The 20,363-nt window shown below is 47.4% G+C and overlaps 1 protein-coding gene across 1 annotated transcript in view; it reads left to right on the top strand.

The window, feature by feature from the left end:
- Positions 1-20,363, top strand: part of LOC119461181 (GRAM domain-containing protein 4) — a 108,619-nt gene that overhangs the window by 28,532 nt on the left and 59,724 nt on the right. The window lies entirely within an intron of this gene.

The following is a 20,363-nucleotide window of genomic DNA, read 5'->3' as shown; positions in this document are numbered from 1 at the left end:
CGACGGCTCTAACCGAGCACCAAACTGGGCTCGATTCGTGGTAACGCGCGTGAAGTTCGTAAGCTAGGAGAAGTGACTGCGGTTATCGCTTTCTCTCAACTACCGCGTGTAATGAAGATTGATTCATTAGATGCCGCTAATTCCGAATTCGATTGTAGATTTCATGGCTCGTATGCCTAACGTGGATTAGCTTGGCTGGTGAAGGCGCGTAAGTTGGTCGCTCAAAATTAGGCGCAACAAATCGCTTGCTGCTAATAGAATAACCTCTCAATTGTAATCAAACGCAAAACCACGAAAGTCAAAATTACTCTTCTTATCATAAAATGGTATAGTTTATTTGAATATTTATAATAGTTTTTCTTTGACACGGTAGTGGCGCTGCAAGCGCAAGAAAGACGCTATTCGCAAACGCAAAGTTCATTGGGGCCCCAAACTTCTGGGGCCCCTATTCTAAAACTCTCTACGATCAAGCAGAGTATCTGTTCAAATTAAATTATAATTAAATTCTGGAGTTTACGAGCCGAAACACCGATCTGATTATGAGGCACGCCGTAGTGGGGGACTTCTTAATTTAGACCACCCGGGGTTCTTTAACGCGCACCTAAATCTAAGTACACGATCGTTCGGACATATTGCCCCCATCGATATGTGGCCGCCGCAGCCGGGATCGAACCCTCGAGTTCAGCGCAGCGTCATATAGCCAATGGGTTACCGCGGCGGGTTCCCCTCAACGCGTCCCTACAAAACAAAGTCCGCAATTTTTTAAAAGTCGACATTTTGAGTAATAGAACAAATTTTGAGTAATTTAGTTTTTTTCTTAGAGCGCCGGCGTCGGCGCCCTCGGCGTAACTGAGCCAACGAGCCAACCTAACCGAGCGAACGCGGAGCGCAGCGGGCGACGAAAGACGTCAACAGCGAATAGAAGCGTGAGGAGGAAAGCGGAAGAGGGATGTGGCGAAAGCGTGAGAAGAAAAGAGTAGTGCCGCGCAAGACGGGCTCTGCGGCGACGATGGCTACTAGATGGCGTCAGAGTAGCGCGCGTCGTCTGTATGGAAAGAAAGCGCTGCATGAGCGGAGGTCTGTCTGCGGTGGCTGCTCTGAATAGCGCCCACGCGTCACCCACGCGCTGCCCCCTCTCGCGATCTCTCTATCTCCCGATTAGTGAGGCAGTCGCGCCACGCTTCGCTCCGTTTCGAACGTGCCGCACGAGACAGATTGTCCACGGCATGCCAATATATCGCGAAATGAACGCACGTATAGAGCTGCGTTCAAACTTCGCATTATTGAGTATCGCAATCGTCGGTAATTTTTTTTCTTTCAGCTCATCAATAAGTAAGTAAGTAAAAAATATAAGTAAATCAAAGAGATACGCTATGTTTAGACAGATAAAGTGTTCTTCAAATTATAGTTTCTAGAATTTGGACCGTTTTGGCCATAGCCTCCTATGTTTCGATGCATAAAAAATTGTCAAACTTGCTAGTTCGAGTCCTATTAGGTTCCTTTAGAACGCAACGTACACTCCTATGCGGTGTAAGACGATGAATTAAGTAGACGCGGAATCGAGTAGACCCCATGACGTCACAGCGAGCTGTAGTGCGTGAACTTGACGGCGGCGTCGCCACCAGTATCTCGTTTCGAGCGTCGTTTTCTGACCGTCTTACTGTATTCCCAGGGTATTTGCAGTAGCGATCCCCTTAAAAACGTGTCAGAGTGTCGAATATTCTGGAAAATAAAGGGCCACAACTGGCTAGCACGTCTACAGAAAGTCAAACGGTTTGTTCTGTCCTTCGCCAACGTTCCAGCTGCCTCCTCCTTTACCTCGACCTTGCCGTGTACGCCGATGACCCGGTAACACTTACACCAACTCGTGGTCACGTACACAATGCCAACGTTTATAGATATACGAGCGTGAAAGATGCCCGCGCGCATACACGTAAAGTGCCTCGAGCGGCCAGTCACGTGGCAGTTTTGCGTGTATTCTCGGGCTTCTTTCACGCTTGGAAAATCACTTTTATGTAGCACGCATAGAGCAACAGAAAGCTGTATCGGGAGTTTCTCATGTTGCCCTGCAATTTTCTCATTTACACTTTTCATGTAATTCTAATAATTGAGAAGTTGATTATTTAATTAAGACTAATTATGTAATTGGGCGGAATGCAAAAAAGTAATCCGAGTATTTCCACGAGACGGCAAACAAGATTACCTTGGTTCTGTCCAGCTACGTAGCATTTGCATATTTTTAAAGTTTGGCGCAAGTTAAGTGAAACACCCTGTATGCCCACGCACGCACGCACGCACGCACGCACGCACGCACGCACGCACGCACGCACGCAAGCTTCGAGTTGTGCAGATGTCGCGCGACGCCGGTTGTCCAGGAAAGGCGAGCTTTCTGGCGCGCTTGAGAAACGGATTCATTTCGGCACGTGCGTGGCATACGTACTTAACTTTGACACCAGCAAGCGTCACTCAATTTATACACTTTTGAGGGGAAAAAAGAAGAAAAACGGCTCATGACGCTGTTTTACAGACAAAAGTTTTAAAAAAGTACTCTGGAGGTGCCACTTCGTAACCTTGGGCTGAGTTTGTGAAGTCATGTTTTATTCACTCTTGAGGATATCGGTACACTGGAGTTCGGCGATGTACAAGAACGTGTACCGCGGTATCTACGATTACTTCTGCAATATATATATATATATATATATATATATATATATATTACCGCGTGAATCATTCTTTTTGTTTCGCAAAAAAGAAAAACAAAAGAAAATGAACAAGATGAGCACTCTAATCTTTTTACTGCGTTAATATATATCTCTCTACGATTGCGAGTGTTATAAAGTCAATGATGACTACCTGCCATACGAGCCGAAATTTCTTTCTGAAGTTGAAATGTGTCGTTCGAGTACGTTCTCTTTTCCTCTTGCAAGGCTGGATATTCCTTTACATATTCCTTTATTGCACTTGTAATATATTTCTTTTGTATGTTCATAATTTTCCCCCTGGTACGTGACCTCCGGTTCCTCCATTACAAAATTGGTTTAAATAGTCTATAGACTACTCATACATTCCTTTGCATTTCTCCATATAGACCACAATCTGGAGCGCCTATAGGTGGCAGCCGTTTTTCGCAGGGGTTACAAGAACTGGCGAGCGAGCGAGAAAGAGAGAGATAAATGAGATGCGAAAGGCAGGGAGGTTAATCGGAAGATAGATATCTAGTTTGCTACCCTGCACTGGGGAAGGGGTAAGGGGAGACAGAAAGATGAAGAAAAATGCACACACAGAGAAAGAGAGGAAGATGAAAAGATATAACGCTCAGCCCGGCATGTCCCCGTCACAAATCCACAGGGCTGTGGCGACAGTTGGTGACAGGGGTAGAGATTAAGTGCATTTGCTCTAAACTACACTCTACACTAAACGCAGGTTAGAGTGTAAAACATTCTGGTCCATATGTTGTTTTGTGTACTAAAAATACGAATATTGACTGTGTATAAACAGAAATCGCTAATTTTCTTGTATTTAATTTAGCCGATTCCTGGTCAATAGACAGCCTAATTGACAAAAGTCTTTAAAGTGTCTATTTCATATTGCCTATTTCTAGTTTAACATATATTGTCAATACGCAAAATTTGGTAAGGTGCCTCTTTTTTTTTCTTATTTAGTCTAATCTGCATCTATACACCACATATAAAAAGTCAGGAATGTGCCTTTTAGTCTGTAAGAACTCTACCAAGGGTCACTGGAACCTAGATTATAAATTACAGTATTTTTATGGGAGCTCTTTTAAGGAAGTCACACGTCTAATCAACAAAGTTTCACCTCGTATCTCTGGGCTACCTTCACAAGTTGGGCCTGCCTTTCGTTCTTTTTTTTTTTTTTTGATGTCATCATTATTGTCATAATCACCGTCACCGCTAGCTGCCACCACTACCACAACCACCAATATCAACATCGAAAGGGTCCGTACACCAGCTAGCTCTCCATTCCTGTTGCGGATCGACTTCCCGGGCTGTTATGCCAAACACAAACTGAGATACAGAGACATCCAAGAGCCTCGCACCACAAGATCCGTAAACCTACACGAGCGAGCGATACGGCGCGTATTGTGCGCCGGCGACCCTCGGGACTCTATCGTTTCGACGAGCATATACCAGTGAGCAAACACCCAAGATTTCACAGCCCGTTGACTCAAGCAAGCCACAACCGTTATTTTTCCCCCCCCCCGCTAATTCCCGCGCTTTCGACAAAGAATTGCTTTCGCCCTCGTTATGGTACTCCCCTAAGCGGCCCGACATCTGAAATCTACGAGGCAATAACGCAAAAATCGTGACGATACCGCATATTGTCAGCTTTGTTCGTCGTGTTGGTTCGTCGGGCTTTCTACGATTGTGGACGGCAAAGCGTGATCCGGCATCTAGCTGTGGCGCTGCGGCCTGGCGGGACGTTCGTATCCTTTCGGTGCTTACTTAGATTGAGCATCGAACTCAAATAATTTTGTTTTAAATGTGGTGAAGCGGACAAGTTGGAAGTAGTCCATTATGAGCGGAGCACAAAAAGACGAGAACTAAGGAAATAACACATGGACGAACGCTGCTTATCAAGTAAAAGCTTATGCAGAAAAAATATTAATATTAATAAATTGAATATTTTAATAGAAACGCAATTCCGCCCACGGAATAAAATTTATTAATGGCACGGAAGATACTTTCGTTAATGTCGCCAAGAGAAGAAACAGCATTTATTGGTGCCTTATGATTTTGTTGCTCACGTGACCATAAGGAACCTTCTTGATTTGTTCTGGGCTGGTTGTGTCTATATTAAATCTCTTTTTTCTTATGAATAAACTTTCAGCTGATAGGCAGCGCTCGTGCCTGCGTCTTTCATGATTCGACTTAGTTAAGTTTCTTCTCCTCCGGGTCTTCCAAGCAGACAATTCTTCAGCGAGCCTTCGTCGCCGTCCGGCGACACTTCGCACTCAGGGAGGCAAACTTAGGAATACATCAGTTTATTACAGGACAAAGTAGCATACATGGACTAGCGGCGGCCGATTATCGGTTCGCTCGCTCCCCTTCATCTCTAGACACTCTTTGCAAACACCCTTGCGAATTGGGGTGGTACCCTTGTTTTAGATCTCCTCGCTCACATTCTACCAATCAGTTAATCTTTTCGAAGTAGGCGGGATCATCAACAATACACACTGTAACCGTCCCCATTTACAGTCCGGTTTTTGGAACACACAGACCAACATCACGTAAACGAACGCCACATGGCCTGCTCGCTCGAGGTTCATACGCGTCGGTGCAGTTGGCCCGGTGCAATGGCATGCCCCGCGAACACATAAATCGGCCCGCTAGCCACTATAACCCTGAACATGCCGCAGAATCGTACTCGAGCGCGACGGTGCCGCCAGGTCTCCCGTTACATATGTATGCTCGACGGCGTGAACTGTGTGTCTCCCACTCCTCAACGGGAATGCCGCCACCCTTGGCAGTGCCTGTGTTTGCCCCCAAGAACGCGCCTATGTGCCGCTGAGTGACATGCGCGCGGTGGGGCGGCTGCTTGGCCTCCCGTTACGTACGCTTCTCCGTTAGATGTCCGTTAATCTTGGGCACCGCACTGGAAGTGCGCTATCCCCAGCGGTCCCTGTCTCGAAAAGCAGCGCTGTTTTAAGAACCCAAACGACGTCGGCTGAGAAAGAATAAACAACCTGCGCGAGTGTCATGCATGAGGCCCCTGGGTTCCAACGTGGGTGACGTTCAATGCATGCAAGGCTGATTGTATCAGCCAACGTAACTGACCGCGTTCACTTGCGCGTGGCTTATATTTTTGTTGAAACATCGTGGATATGACGGACGAAAAGTGAATGCTAAGCGGAGTTCAGTAGATTACTTTCTGTCAATTTAGGGAATTGTCGTGAACCGTAGTACAGGACATCTATCTGTTCATTACGAGAAAGTCCACTGCCGCGGGCATAGCAATTGCATTGCTAGGTCATTGCTAGGCCTTGCTGTCCTTCATTCAAGGCGGGGGTTTTCATGAACAATATGTGTTTTTTTTTTTCAGAAACCCTACAGCGCCATGTAAAAATTACTGCAAGGGGGGGGGGGGGGGGGGGTTCAAAGCGTGCGCGCCTTCATTCTGTCATCTTGTAAGTCGTCGGTACGCGCCATTCTATTGGCGTTCCGCAGATGCTCACAGATCTAGAGTTTACGAGAACAATTTTTACGTGCAAGTGCCCGTGTTTATCCCCGCCTGATATTCTTGTGCTTCTACGCCCTGGCGTCGATGGTAGTGACATTTCTGAAGGCGGCAGCCTGCAATGCGGTTCTTGCAACGCGCTTGAAAGCCTACTCTAGCGAGTTTGAGTAGCTTGCTCGAAGGCATTCGTAAATGCTGGCCTCTTCGCAATGACAGTACTTGCGCGGAAAAGCCGCTTTCGGTAAATTCATACGTTTTGCCAGCGGTAGTACACATGCTTCAAACTACAATATCAAAAATGTTTCAAACTACCGTTGTGTTAGTATACGTACTATACCGCCAGTAATACGTAGGGACTACGGAAGGCGGCTTCACTGCACGAGTACTGCCATTGAGAAGAAGCCAGCTTTGACGAACAAACGTTTTAAGGTGTTCGTTTAAGCTTTGACGTACACTTAAAACTTTTGTTTGTCAAAGCTGGCTTCTCCGCGATAAGATTGCTCAAGTGAGGAAGCCACCTTCAGTGATAAAACATAGTCATTGCGGAGAAGCCAACTTTGATGAACGCAGTTTGCCAAAGCTGGCTCCTTCGCAATAATAAGCGTTGTGCGGAGAAGCCACCGTCAGCAATTTTCTTCGTTTCACCGTGTACCGTATATAACCACTATTTGCGCAGCACGTGTGCCTGAGAACGTTATTGCGGAGACCGGCAAATGTCTTAAAGGGGCCCTGAACCACTTTTTACTGGAGAAAGACATTTGAAGTGAAAATAGGCTACTTCTGAAATACTTTGCCGCAAGGAGTGCTTCAATGCGTCCAGCAGAAGCGGAGTTATTGGCAATCAAACACGGCCTCCGTTGTGCTCCCTTTCCTTCTTCAATGCTTTACACTGCGAAGGCTACGACGGAGTGAGGCGTGTCCACAAAGCTCCGCCTTTGAAATGTCACTGTGGCGTGCAGTTCAAATTTCATTTTGGATGTTAGCGTAGACACCACGACTTCCGGTTTTGGTGTCTACGACGCGCTAAACGTAAGCCAAACGAGGTTGTCCTCAGCGAGCCGCAGTGCGCTTATCCAGTGGACTCGTGGCGGCACCCCGTGGCGGCCACGGTATTTACGCTGCGTAGCCGGCCGCAGCTACCAATAGCAGCCGCGTATGGGAATCCGCTTTATTACGAAATAAAGCGTCCAGAAGAGACTGAAAAGTAGCTAGGCTTTTGATTTATAAGAGAGCGTTTGAGAGAAAGGTGACTTCGCGCTCCGCTTGCGAGCTCCACGCACCGCGCACGACAGCAGAACTTTGCGCATGCAGCCTATGCTACCTGAGGACTATGTTATTTCACCAAGTCCGAGGGGTGGTTCAGGGCCCCTTTAATAAATAAACGACGATGCATCACCTTGAACCGAACCTGGGACATTAATGAAACCGGCATCGGACATCTGGCGCCCGTAAGCGCTACTAAATGTGTCATATCAACTGTAGTATATAAAGTATCCAAGCGGTTGGGGTACGCAGTAACGGAATGCTTTTAGTGTGTCGAAGAACGCTGAGAAACGCCATAAGATTTAACACTATAATAATTGACAGCCATGCTTTATAAGTATTCCCGGTTATACCGCACTATTTACGAGGATATGCAGGCGGTGTGTAGTACGTCATATACCATTAGGTGGGGCAGTCAGGTGCCACTGGAGCCCCTAAAACACTGCATTTTTACAAAAAAAATAGTATTCACGTTCAAATCGAAATCAATCAATCACTACGCTGAAGAAACGGACGTGTTCTAAAAGCTCTGACTTTTTTGCACTATAGAAGATCGTTTTCATCTTTGTAAACGTGGAGTGAAATCCAGATGACAACTCTTTGCTTTCAACAAAAGACGTTTCCATCATATTACACACCCAGGGCGAAATCAAGATTACAGTTCCTGTGCCTTCCATTCTTTTTTTTTCTAACCCTCTCTCTGCCATATGTCTTCTTCTTCTTCTTCTTCTTCTTCTTCTTCTTCTTCTTCTTCTTCTTATTATTATTATTATTACTATTATTACTATTACTATTATTATTATTATTATTATTATTATTATTATTATTATTATTATTATTATTATTATTTTATCGGCCTGCCTGCCTCCCCTCAGACTTCTTTCTTTTTAATCCCCTGCAATATAACATGTAGAAAAAACGTGCTCACTGAACACAGTTTTTTTTTTTAGAACGAGCTCATTTTCTATTCTGTGAGCAATATCCATAGTACTGAGCTGGAACCACCGCTCTGTCGCGCCGCCTTGGCACTTGGCGTGGAGCTTAATTGGTTTAATCAATGCAGTTTTTTTTTTCTTGCGCTTTACACTGACTCCGAGACTGGTGGCGTGTGTGCACGTATTTTCAGAGGCAAGAACGGACAATACACTACAATAGATGAGGACAACCTCGTGCTCATCGTAAAGAACTTCTTGAGAAGATGATGGTGTCAGCTCTGAGAACCTGCTGCCGTCGCAAGTAAATAGAGTTCAAAGACGCGTGGCGAATCACCGAAATTTGCTAGTTGTCTTTCTATTTTTATTGTCGTGGCTCCCTTATAGTGCCTAGACTTTCGCTCCTGACGGCAGAGAGCCATTTTCAGGGCATGCACGAATATAACAGTAGGACTCAGAAGAACGTGTTAGAAGACAAAGTACAGCAACCAGCACACGGGTTTTCACACTCGACGTGTTTAGTCAACCCTGCCATTGTGCGGGCATGATCGCGCTGCCACGCGCAGAGAGCGCTCACAATGCAATTTCCCCCGGCGATGGCCCTCCGACGACCTTGTCCTTTTCTCGTCACCGTGGTGCTCACGTGCTATAAAATGCGCGCCAGCGTCCAGAGAGAATGAGACGTGAGTCACGCCTGCTATTACCCGTACACACACACACACGCCGAGGCCACGGCTTCCTGCTAAAGAAGAGGAACGATGTGGACAAAGAGTCGTCCGACTTGATCTAGAAGGAAAGAAAAGCAGAGACGTTTCCTCCAAGATGATGCGTGCATAGTCATGCACGGAGACGTCGGATTTGCGTTTAAAGAAAGAAAAAAAAATGTGAGAACGAATGTGACGCCTATGTAGATGCAAATGTGGTTACGGTGGACCCATGCGAGGACGTTGCTGACCTTGTACTGCTGAGGTTGTTGCTAAAAGCAGATATTCGTTAATGACACCTTTTTAGCAGCTGCCGCGAAAGTAATGGTATGAGCCCGATAAGAGAGAGAGAGCGGAGGGGAAGTTGAATACGTGCGTGTTTGTGTTGTTTGTGAAGTGAGACTAGGTAAGTCAAGAGGTTAGCCCTAAAGCGGAGCTGCTGACTGCGCATTCATGCTGGAACCTTCGCATAGCGTAAGGTAACTTTAATCGTGCGCTTCCTTTAACTTCTTTGTCATTTTTATCTCAGTTCATGTGAATCTCATGACCACTGCATGTGTATATCAATTACCGTTTCAATGCCTGCGCGTCTGCAGCATGACGAAGGAACTTCACAGAGGCATACACCTGCTCTGTATTTTACGACTCGTTCTTAAGTTCCAATTGTGCTCCCTATGGAGACGGACACGTTCCGCCGTGGTCCAAGGCGTTGTGTACCTCTCTGCCGCTCTTCCTACTCGAGTCTCCTCACGCCATACCTGGACCCTACGTGTCGAACTTGGGGACGCCTGAGCCGCGAAAAGCGCGACATTTCAGCAACAAATTGCACACTTGTATAGGCCTTATAACTGCTGAAGAGCACCAATTTGAGCTCGATGGATTATACCAAACGAAGCAATGAATGCGATAGCAACACAGCAATCTCATACGAAGTAAGGTGAGCGGCGCAACAACACGCAGAACTGTTGTCGACGCCATCGGCGTTTTGCCCGCGTTAGCTCTAAATGCGTGCGGCGTTGGTGACTGTTGCTGGAGCCTCTCATATAAATAGGCACAGCTAAACGTCGCGTCCCTTCCTTCCCCCTCCCCCATGAAGAAGGCGCGTTTGCTCCTGTAAAGGAGAAACGAGATAATTCTGCCCTGCACGGCGCAGAAGTTCACTCCCCGTGAAAGATTCACTCGCACATACAGCGTTCGATTTCATCTCATCTCCAATGACGTCATACGGAACCTCACGGCGACGGCGACGGCGACGGCGACGGCGACGCCGACGGCAGAAATGAGTGTCCATATATTGCTATCGCAATAATATACTATGGTAGATTGAACTCTCTCAAACGCGACCGCTGCTGCTCAGATCGGCAAAAGAACTACAGTGCGCGTCGACGCACCCTACCGAGCTACGCATCCCTGAACACTGCGCGCGAGATTAAATTTATCACCAAATGCGTCACGTGTCGTGCGCGGCACGATAACTTCGCCATCTGCGCACGAGTTCGTTCCCCACCTGCGGACAGTTGTTTTTTCATACATTTTGATTTCCATTAATTTATCATTTCTTTAATTCGATTAGCAAAGTACAAGTAATTTCCCCTATGTTGTCCTTGGTGTTAATGTTTGTTGGCTTTTTATGATATGCAGGATCTTGTAATGTTCTACACAATGACACCAAAGTAAGGCTCGTGGGTAGTAGGGTCGCTAAGATACAAGCTATACTTGTGTTACATCTTTTAGTCACATGGGGTTATAGCATGCGATCCCTATATGTTGACCGGAAATGAAAGACGCGCTTCACGTCAAAACGTATCTCCATCCGGAATTTGTCTGTGTGAACAATAGAGTGAGTGCGGACTGTTTAAGAAACAACGTGTTATGTTAGGCCCAAAGATGGAGAAGGACGTGAACAGTGGGAAGGCAGCTACATGGAAGGTCAACCAGAAAGAAAGTCCGGTTTGCTACCCTGCAGGGGCGTCAAAGGGAAAATGGATATGAAGAGATGAAGAGAAAAAGACGAGTGTAGTGAAACGGAAATCCGCGCACAACATTTTGAGGCGGCGCACGTAGCTATCACAGTCTATAGCATAGCCTATCTCGTAGGGCCCGTAGACCACTGCAGGAAGTCCAAATGTGACCCAACGGACTATACACCGGATGCGCGGATTATAGCCCGGAAAATAAGGTACCTACGTCCTACGCATCCATTCCGTTTATTTCACAATTTTTTTTTTCTTGCGAATACAAGTGTGTTGTCATTGTTACCAAATCTGCGACGATCGATAAAACTCGTACATTGGACGGGGAAACGCAGCTGAAATGAAAGGGAATCGCGCCGATTTCAGTTGTTTCCTCCTGTTACGTTGGCAACGCTATACGCTGTGGTCCAACGAGTCATGAAATTGCCTCTATAATAGCTTAGTGTCGACGAGACCGACTTCACAGCGGGTGCACGTTGATGACGATATCGTCTCCCTAATGAGAGAGAAATGTTCTGTGCCATATCCGGCTCAAGGTTCTGCAGTATGCATGAATTGTACAGCCACGCATGCCTCCGTCAAGTGCGGCCACACGCGATTTAAATACACACCGGGATAATTATCTCGTCAATACGTGCCTGATTTCAATGTACCGAACCTTGCGAAGGCACTTGAGGCGAGATTCACGAATGCTTGATTATTTTTAAGTGCGAAGCACTTTAGGGTCCCGGGCTGTTGGCGTCTAATGTGATGTCATGTCGTCGTGGTCACGCGCAAAAAGTAAGATCTGCCGAAAACTCGCGTCTCGTTCACTTGGTATATACCAAAATTGGCATGAAAGGGTGCGAATGTAGGACTAACATGACTGATAGGTCATGACATCAATAACATCACATGCTCGTCAGTTACGTCACGATTAACGATAAAAATTTTGTCGCAGTTGCAGCCGAAAGGCGAAGCACCAATTGCGATAGCAAATTAGTAGAGAGCTATACGGAGTAAGGATAGTAGTTTTATCAGCTGTATAAACTAGGACATGCAGCAGCACCAGCAACGCGCAGAACTGTTGTCGACGCCGTCGGCGTTTTGCCCGCGTTCGCACCGAACGCGCGCGGCGTTTTTATATAAATACGTATTTGGTGCCCCAGCTAAACGTCGCCTCCCCTCCCTCCCTCCCGTCCCCCCACAACCTGTCCGCGCCACGTTTCGTTGCGTTTGCTCTCTATATATGGAAAGGAGGAAAGAGACGCTTAATTCTGCAGCCCTTCAGGGAGCACGGCGCAGAACGCGCGTTTGCTCTCCGACGTGCGTTCGCTCCCCGTGAAAGCGCGCGTCCCTCGTTCCCTTTCACTCGCACATACAGCGTCCGGAGCGCGGCGACGATTTCATCGCCGTTGACGTCATACGGAACCTCACGGCGACGGCGACGACGACGGCAGAAATCTGCTTTGGAGTGTCCATATAATTGCTATCGCAATAATAAAATCACGTGTGGCGCATACCCGCATTGGATATGCGGTTATGAGCCAGGGATATGCGGGAATTAGCAGAAACTCGCGAAAAACTCTTCCGAAACGCCAGTCTGGTAACAGCGCAGCGCAAGAGAGCGCGCCACCACCCCACAAGTGCTCGATTCCTCCTCACTTGTGCAAGAATAGCTCAAAAATAACATAAGGAAAACAACGGCGCATCAATGCTTCGCACTTCCCCAGGTTCCACGTTAGTGAAGCTGCATTAGCGTTGGATTTCAACTACACATGCGCAGAATTTGAGCAGGATTGGAGATATACAATAAGCGCAGGATTTGAGCAGGGTTTGAACTACACAAGCGTAGAACTTTGTTAAAATAAAATCAGAACCGTAAAGGGCAAGTGGAGAGCGAGGCCGAGACGTGTATCTGCTGATGTGACCACCATAACAGCCTCGTTCCAGGCAGGCACCTGAAACGTTCCGCGGCAACAAAGTTGGCATCGACACTCAGCCAGAATTACTTCGTTATATCGATTACTTCGCTATATCTATTATTGCATGCACTGCAATATGAATATATACAAGAATTTCAAGGGGAATTTCACTTACTTCGTTGTATCCATAATTTCTCGCTATATCACGTTTCCTTATAACGAGGTCTGACTGTAGTATATTCTAGGCACTATACAAATGCTGCTTATATAGCTCCGGTGTTCTGTCGAGAACCGGTGCATTAAGCAAGACGTGGTTCATTTCCCTACATACAATAGCACTCAAATGTGACCCGAAAAGCAACGGAAACTTCATGTCCCTTGACTCCCCTCCAATGTTTCACTGCTAAAACAAGCAACGACAGAAATCATGCACCTTTTATGCATCTTTTTCGTCTTCGCCAAATTCGCTATAACGCCGTAAGTCGCTCATTTCTTGTAACACTGTCGTCCCTATGTATCGGTGACGTAATTCCTTCACTCATACACGCAAAGCCTAGACCTTGAGACCAGAGTAAAAAACACGAAGGGAAAGAACATTACCATCGCGGGCATAACAAAAGAAATGACGAGAGCAGAGGGTAGAGAAGTAGCTATTATGCGCACGTTCCGCTACGCATTTTTTGCAGGTCCTGGGCGAATTGCGTTCTGACGTCAATCGCTCGTGGTCATCACGTGACGCGAAACGGGCTCGCATTCGGTGACACACACGCCTTGTTTGCAAAGGAAGTGAATGCGCACATGCACCGAAGGGAGTACAAGTGCGCTGTTCGCGTATGGTATAGCGACGCGAAGCGCCTCTCGCGCGTTTATATTAATATGCAGCGACAAAGGTCGACCGCAGAGGAAACGGTGGTGTTATCGAAGGTTCGATGCCCCGTGGGTGCGCGGTTGCGCTGCATAGTTCTAACAGGACTTTCATACCACGAAGAAAACACGATCTAAGCATGTTCATGGGATTTCTCCTTCGCTGTGTGCAATGTTTCTTTTTTTAGGGGGGGGGGGGGGGGGGGGGGGGGTTCATGCCGTGACGACACAGATAGAGACTGTTTTGGTTGCGCGCGGCTGTGATTGGGCGTCCACGTGTCGTCGATACGGTGCGCTCTGACTATACGCACATTGTATAACAGGTTGTGCCTGAGTTAAGCGACGCTCTATTCCTCGGCACAGCTGGAACCGACGTAGCTATAGGAGAAAAAAATCAGACGAAGACGATTCGTGACTAGTTACTAGCGTGTAGACATTGTGCAGAAAGCAATGACCATACTCCCTTAGAATGGCAGCGTATCCATCCATCAGTAAATGTAGAACCAGTAGGCTTGACCGAGGCATTAGGTCAGTAAATAGGATAATAATGTGAAGACTAGTAAGAAAAGGCTGGAATATTAATGGTGCAAAGGAAGGAATAACGCACAATGAAGCAACCACTCTAACTTCAATAATGTAGCTCAACGTAGCGAGACATTTAAAAATTTAGGTGAGTCAGGAAATTTTAAAGTTTCTTGCGGACGCATGTCGCACTATCTAAACCCTGTTGAATGAAAGAATAATTGAAAAGAGCGAGCTTGATACTATATGTGTCACCGCCCCCGTTTCAAAGGGCATATATCATCATCATCATCATCATCATCATCATCATCATCATCATCATCAAAAACACTTGACTGTAAGTCAGTGACAACCTACACTCGGTGACACGCTAACAAGAATTCAGTACAAGCTCCGCGCACACGACCGCATTGCATGTGCCCTCTCTGCCTCCGCGTTTCGAAACATAGTTCCCGAGAGACGCCTATAGTAAAGGAAGTTCTTCGTCATGACGTCACGCAAATCAGCGAACGTCATTGGCTGGCGCCTTGATACAAACTGTCTCTGAGTTGGACAGCCCATACATTCTCGTGGTATATATCCCAGTGGTATATAGACCCTGACACACTCGCAAGGGGCGCGAAACTGCCGAATAGATACAAACAGTCCCGCAAAATACGGTGAACAATGCGAAACCCAGAATGTGTTGCACAGTTCAACCAACCAGTGTACACGTGCCCGCAAAGAAGCTACAATTTCGTGGGCCTAACTCGTTCGCGCCTCCGAGTGGGCGCTTCATACATATTCGCCTGTTTTTAAACAGAAATACATGTACTATACTTTCGATTAATAACCTCCTGCATTCTCGCCCACAGCTTTCGATGGCATTGAAGGGAAAGCTACGGAGCCAAAGAACGCAGAGGCGAGAGCGCTTGTGAAAAGAGTCCCTCGTTTTCAACCGGTTTATATAGTTTGAGCTGGGGGAAACACACAACATCGTGTTTTACAACACGTAAATAAGAGAAAAATGTTGAAGTGCACTCATTTTGCGGCTTTTTTTCTTCGGAGTCTTGGCAAGCACGAGACTGTCGCTCGCAGAAGCTGCTCCGATTCGGTATTCGTTCCGAGAATCAAACCAAAAGCGCTGTCAAATGCTGCCGGACTACTTGGCACGGGAACACGTGTGCAGAAGTTCCGTCCCCGTAGCTCTCGCTTCATTGTCACAGAAAGTTATCCACGAGTTCATATTGCCCCAGTTTAACACCTCGATAGCTTGGATATTGGACAATCGATCGTCCACCATCAGAACTAAAAGCCTTAGGCCAGTGCTCCCAAAGAACATCCGCGCTAAAGCCCTTATTCGCGTTACTAAGATTCCTGCGGTCCACGGGCTTTCACCGTAGACTTTAAGAACGCCGCCCCATACTACCGCTCTGTATAGTGTACGCGGTTTGTTTGTGCTCGTCTCTCTTTCTCTCTCTCCCTCCCCCTTCCACCCTTTCTCTTTTTAACCCCCCATTCCTTCCCCCCGTGCAGGGTAGCCAACCGGAACTACCTCTGCTTGTCCTCCCTGCCGTTCTATGCATTCTTTCTTTCTCTCGATAGCTTGAAGATACAATGTTTGTCGTCCATATTTGTTTGTTGTTTGTCGTCCATATATAGTGGTTGTTTCCTCTATACGGATTCCCGAATGCAGATCAGCCTTGACTGTGACACACCTCAAAGTATAGAGCTCGTACTGGCGTACAGTGCTGTGCGAGCATCAATTAATATATTTGGTTTGCTCTTTAACACGCTTGTGCTTAATGATAAGTGCATTGGTACTTAAATTTCTAACGTCGCCATACAAGTTCTCACATGCCATACAATATTATTCGCTGTTCTCGCATCGGCTTGTCGTATACTTCCTGTGTGTTGTTCCCCAAACTAATTTTCCCAAATCTGATTTCATTTGCTGTCACGAACAACCCTGTCGTAAAAGGACGTAACTATTATTATGAACTTTGGAATAGCGGCTAGCCGTGCTTGTTGGTACGAACACATACTTCAGCAAACAGCGCAAGAACTGGACACAGTGTCCTGTAGTGCCCCTTTCCTGTGACCCGTTTTGGCGCTGTTTGCTGAAGTATGTATTTATTATGTTTAGCATCATTAATAATAATTAAACGTTTCTCTCTTTCTCTCTTCGTCTTATTTATTTTTTTTAAGTTGCGAGTCACAGAAGAAGGCGCTGCTGGAACTTGCCAGCCAGGCCTGTGCCATGTAATCACAAAAGCTTTCTTCTGCAAAAAGCACTAGGCAGAATCTAAATTCGCCTCGAGCGCACATAATCAGGCCCCGTATAACATGAACCTCGACTTAATGCAAGAGTATTACCCTGCTTCGCACGTCTTGCGTCGTGCCGAGTCACTCAGGGGAAGGCGCGCACATGCGTCAATGCAAATTGAAGAGATATAGCTGCTTTGGATTTTCACGAGCTATAAATGTTCGTTCCAGAAAAATCCGCTAGACCAGCCTAACCGTATATAGCTAGCCCGTTTACAGCTCATGTGATTAGCGAATTAATACTCGTCTTGTTGTAAACTTTTTTTTTTAAATATGACGTTTTACGAGCCATGGTTATGAGGCACGCCGTATAGTGGGGGACTCAGAATTAATTCTGACCACCTGGGGGTTCTTCAACGTGCACTTAAATCTGTAAGTACGCGAGCGCGCATTTTTGCATTTCGCCTTCATCGAAATGCGGCGGGTAGTCGAACTCACGAAGCCACTGCGGTGGGTCTCGCGTCTTGTTGTATGCTATAGGAGAAAGAAAAAAATTACAACACCGCGATTGGCATGGCATCTACTCTTACGAGCATTTCTATAACGTACGACCTTTTTTTTTTATTTTTTTGCGAAAGCGGGCCCTCATTTCTGGAACAGAATTCTTTCCTTGACAACAGTATAGCGTTGTTTCGTCAGAGCCACCATGGCCCCCTTTCCATTTTCTTTCTCTCACCATATGTCGCCGATATGTGCTACCGCATGTCTGGAATGTTCAGAGCAAAGCGCTGTTGCGCATCATCACAGCAATCTTCGTCGCTCGAGTGCTGAAACCTGCTACGTGTGCTACCGACTTTATGTAGACATAACTGGCACGTCTCAATTCTTCGAGGATGTGACCTTGGCCTGAGGAGCAGAGTAGAGCGTTGCGTCATTATGTGTAATTGGCGACTGTTGCCCCAGTGCAAGCCGTTCCTCTTTCGTCCTCAGATCTTAGCGGTCCCCAAGGATAAATAAATGCGATCCTATACTCCATTTCGCGTGTTTCGTAACGAATCTTTGAAGCGATTAAAATAATATGGCGTCTCTCTAGAGAAAGCAAAACTGGTGGGCACAACGAACACCAATTCAGGCTTTGTGTACGTCCGTTGTCCTTACAACACACCCAGCTAGAAGGCGCTAGTATATCAGTAGTAGTAGTAGTAGTAGTAGTAGTAGCAGGACGCTGTACTATTTTACACGCAGACCCCTAATCCTATCTGGCATCATCAAAATAATACCTTTGTCATCAGGTGCCAAAATGCACCCACTTCCATACAGACCCATAATAGAACACTTTGCCGCTGTATCTAAGACCCAATAATCAGTTTAGCGATTTCCTCCCTCCGCCCCTCTTCCCCTTCCCCCCTCGAAGTCAGGAGAATTTCATGAACCGGGAAGTGTTTCGAAATGTCTGACTCGTACTAGTATTTCAGCCCAGCCCGACTGCTCCTACCCGAATTAATTTCTCTTCCTGCTTTTTTTTTTAATTTCATTTTCATGGTTAGTTTCGCAATGTCCATGCAACTATAGTTTCACGTCGGTAGCGAGACAAATTATTACTCGAGGCTGCCTATAAATATCAAGATGGCTGATTGGAATGTATCCAGGTCGCGCGACTCATACGTGTCTGCGTGCGTCTCTTTTTCTGTTTTAACCTGCGATATTTCGCGACGCTCGCTGAATGACGTCAAACAGCAGTCCATCGTCGTTTCGGTCGAGTCGAAACGAGGAGCATCTTCAATTTTTTTCGTTCCAGCCTGCAGCCGTCACTTTCGCTGCCCCCGATCTCGACCTTGCCCGCAAGCCAACTGGAGTATCGCTTAATTTCCATTGCAGCCGCGCCGTATGGGAGAAGTTGAACGCCTACAGCCAAGCCTGCTCATGTTGATACGTGGCCTCCAAGTGGCTACGATGGCGGCTACCATGTGGTTAGCTTCCACGCAATAACGCCTGAATGTGTTTAACTATAGCGTACATCCACAATGACCACGTGATCGCTTCGCGTCGCGACCGGGGGACCTTTCTTGTAAATGAGGGGATTTCGACAAAGCGACCGGTCTCTTCACGGCGCGGCCGGCCAATTATTGATTCACGGTTGCTGTTATCGCCTCCGGCGAGAGGAGATGGTTGGGGGCACTTTGTGTGGGCGGAACCTTAGGAAGGTGTTTTTTTTTTTTTTTTTTTTTTTTGCTGGCGTTGGTGGCGAAAGGTGGGTTTAGCGCGGGGTGGAGAAGGAAGTTGAATGAAGGCGTTCGTTGGAAGTGAAGCGAGTTTGCGGGAAGCTGTCGCAGCTAGGCTGCCTTCCTTGCATGCGGTATTACAGCGCCGCCGGATTACGAGACAACAAGACAGGGAAGAGCCTTGCTGTGACGTCACGCCTCTCCTAGAGAGACAAAAACCCGAGAGATAGATAGAGAGAGAGAGGGAGAGATGAAGAAGGGGAAAAGAAGGAGGGATCCGTTGACTGCGGCCGCTAGCTGCTGTCTCGTACAACGTCGTTCCACTGCCGGAGAGCTAGGGCCGCCTCGTTGTTCGCGCTCTCGTGGTGGGAGTTGTTCGTTCTCTTCATTTTTTCTCGTTTCGTTCTCGTCCTTACGCTCGCCGTTCCACCCGTCACAATTAGCGGCGGTCAGCCTGTCTGTTTTGCGAGGGGGGCCAGGATTCAACGCTCTCCCGCATTGTCTGCGAAGCGCCGCGGCCTTTGGCGAAACTCGTGCAGTTAAGAGACGTGGTGGTGGAGGGTGGGCGCGCGACCTTGGAGCGCGTGCCGCGCCTTAGCACCTGCTGCTACTGCTGCTGGCGCAGAAATTAAGAAGAGAAGAAAGAAGACGGCGTACGACGGCGGGCGAGAGCGCGCGCGCGTGCCGGACTGTCTTTCATTTATCTCCGGAGAAGAAAAAAAAAAAAAAAGCGACCCTCCTCAGTGAGAACCCACGCTTCAGAGCTGGCAGAATCCGGTGGCTCGTGTTATATGAACGCAGGGATATCGGTGTTGCCGTGCAGAGACACCCGTTCGGCGTTTCGGACTGCGAAGGTTCCTTCCTGCTCTTGAACTTCCTTTTATTTGCACCGCGACGTCGGACGTTAAGCACAGAGAAGAGGTGTATACAGGACAGGCGCTGTTTTGTCCTGCTTCGTGTCGACTAACTTCGTGTTCATCCTACCGCTGTTGGAGTGTGCGCGTGTGAACGTCCTTCGCTGAGATATGACTGGCGACGGAAGGGAGCCTGGTGCTTGCGTCGTTCCAATAGCCGCGGACACGTGAGAGGGTATACGTTGAAAAGCTGTGGAACAAGAGTGGACGACCCGTTTCTCGAAGAATGAGTAACACCGTTCGAACTGGGCCTGGAACGAAGACTGGTGTCTGAAAGGACCAGAAGTGTGCAATGCCGGATGGAAGTTCTGCGGCAGAGAAGCAGCGGCACACTGCATGCCCAAACGTTGGGAGTAGAAATTTTATGTTCCGACGCTCTCGGGGATCTGACCACGAGCTTCAGCGGCTGACACCGAAGCAAAGCCCCGACGTTTGACTCTGGAAAACAGAGCCCAAGGCAACCCCGACGACGGCAGTGCTTGGGATCTCGCCGGAACGGTTCCCGCGAAAGTTTATCGCGAAGTGCGCGCATCTATACTTCAAGTGACACCTCGTGGACTCGATAATTTTTGTGATTGACACGTAGGGGGTTTATCCCTTGCTTCTGTTCCCGTTTGGCGGTG

Source organism: Dermacentor silvarum, chromosome 8 (genome assembly GCF_013339745.2).
Source record: "Dermacentor silvarum isolate Dsil-2018 chromosome 8, BIME_Dsil_1.4, whole genome shotgun sequence".
Lineage (NCBI taxonomy): Eukaryota > Metazoa > Arthropoda > Arachnida > Ixodida > Ixodidae > Dermacentor > Dermacentor silvarum.
Note: the sequence above shows the minus strand (reverse complement) of the source record. Positions and strands in the feature narration are given on the sequence as shown.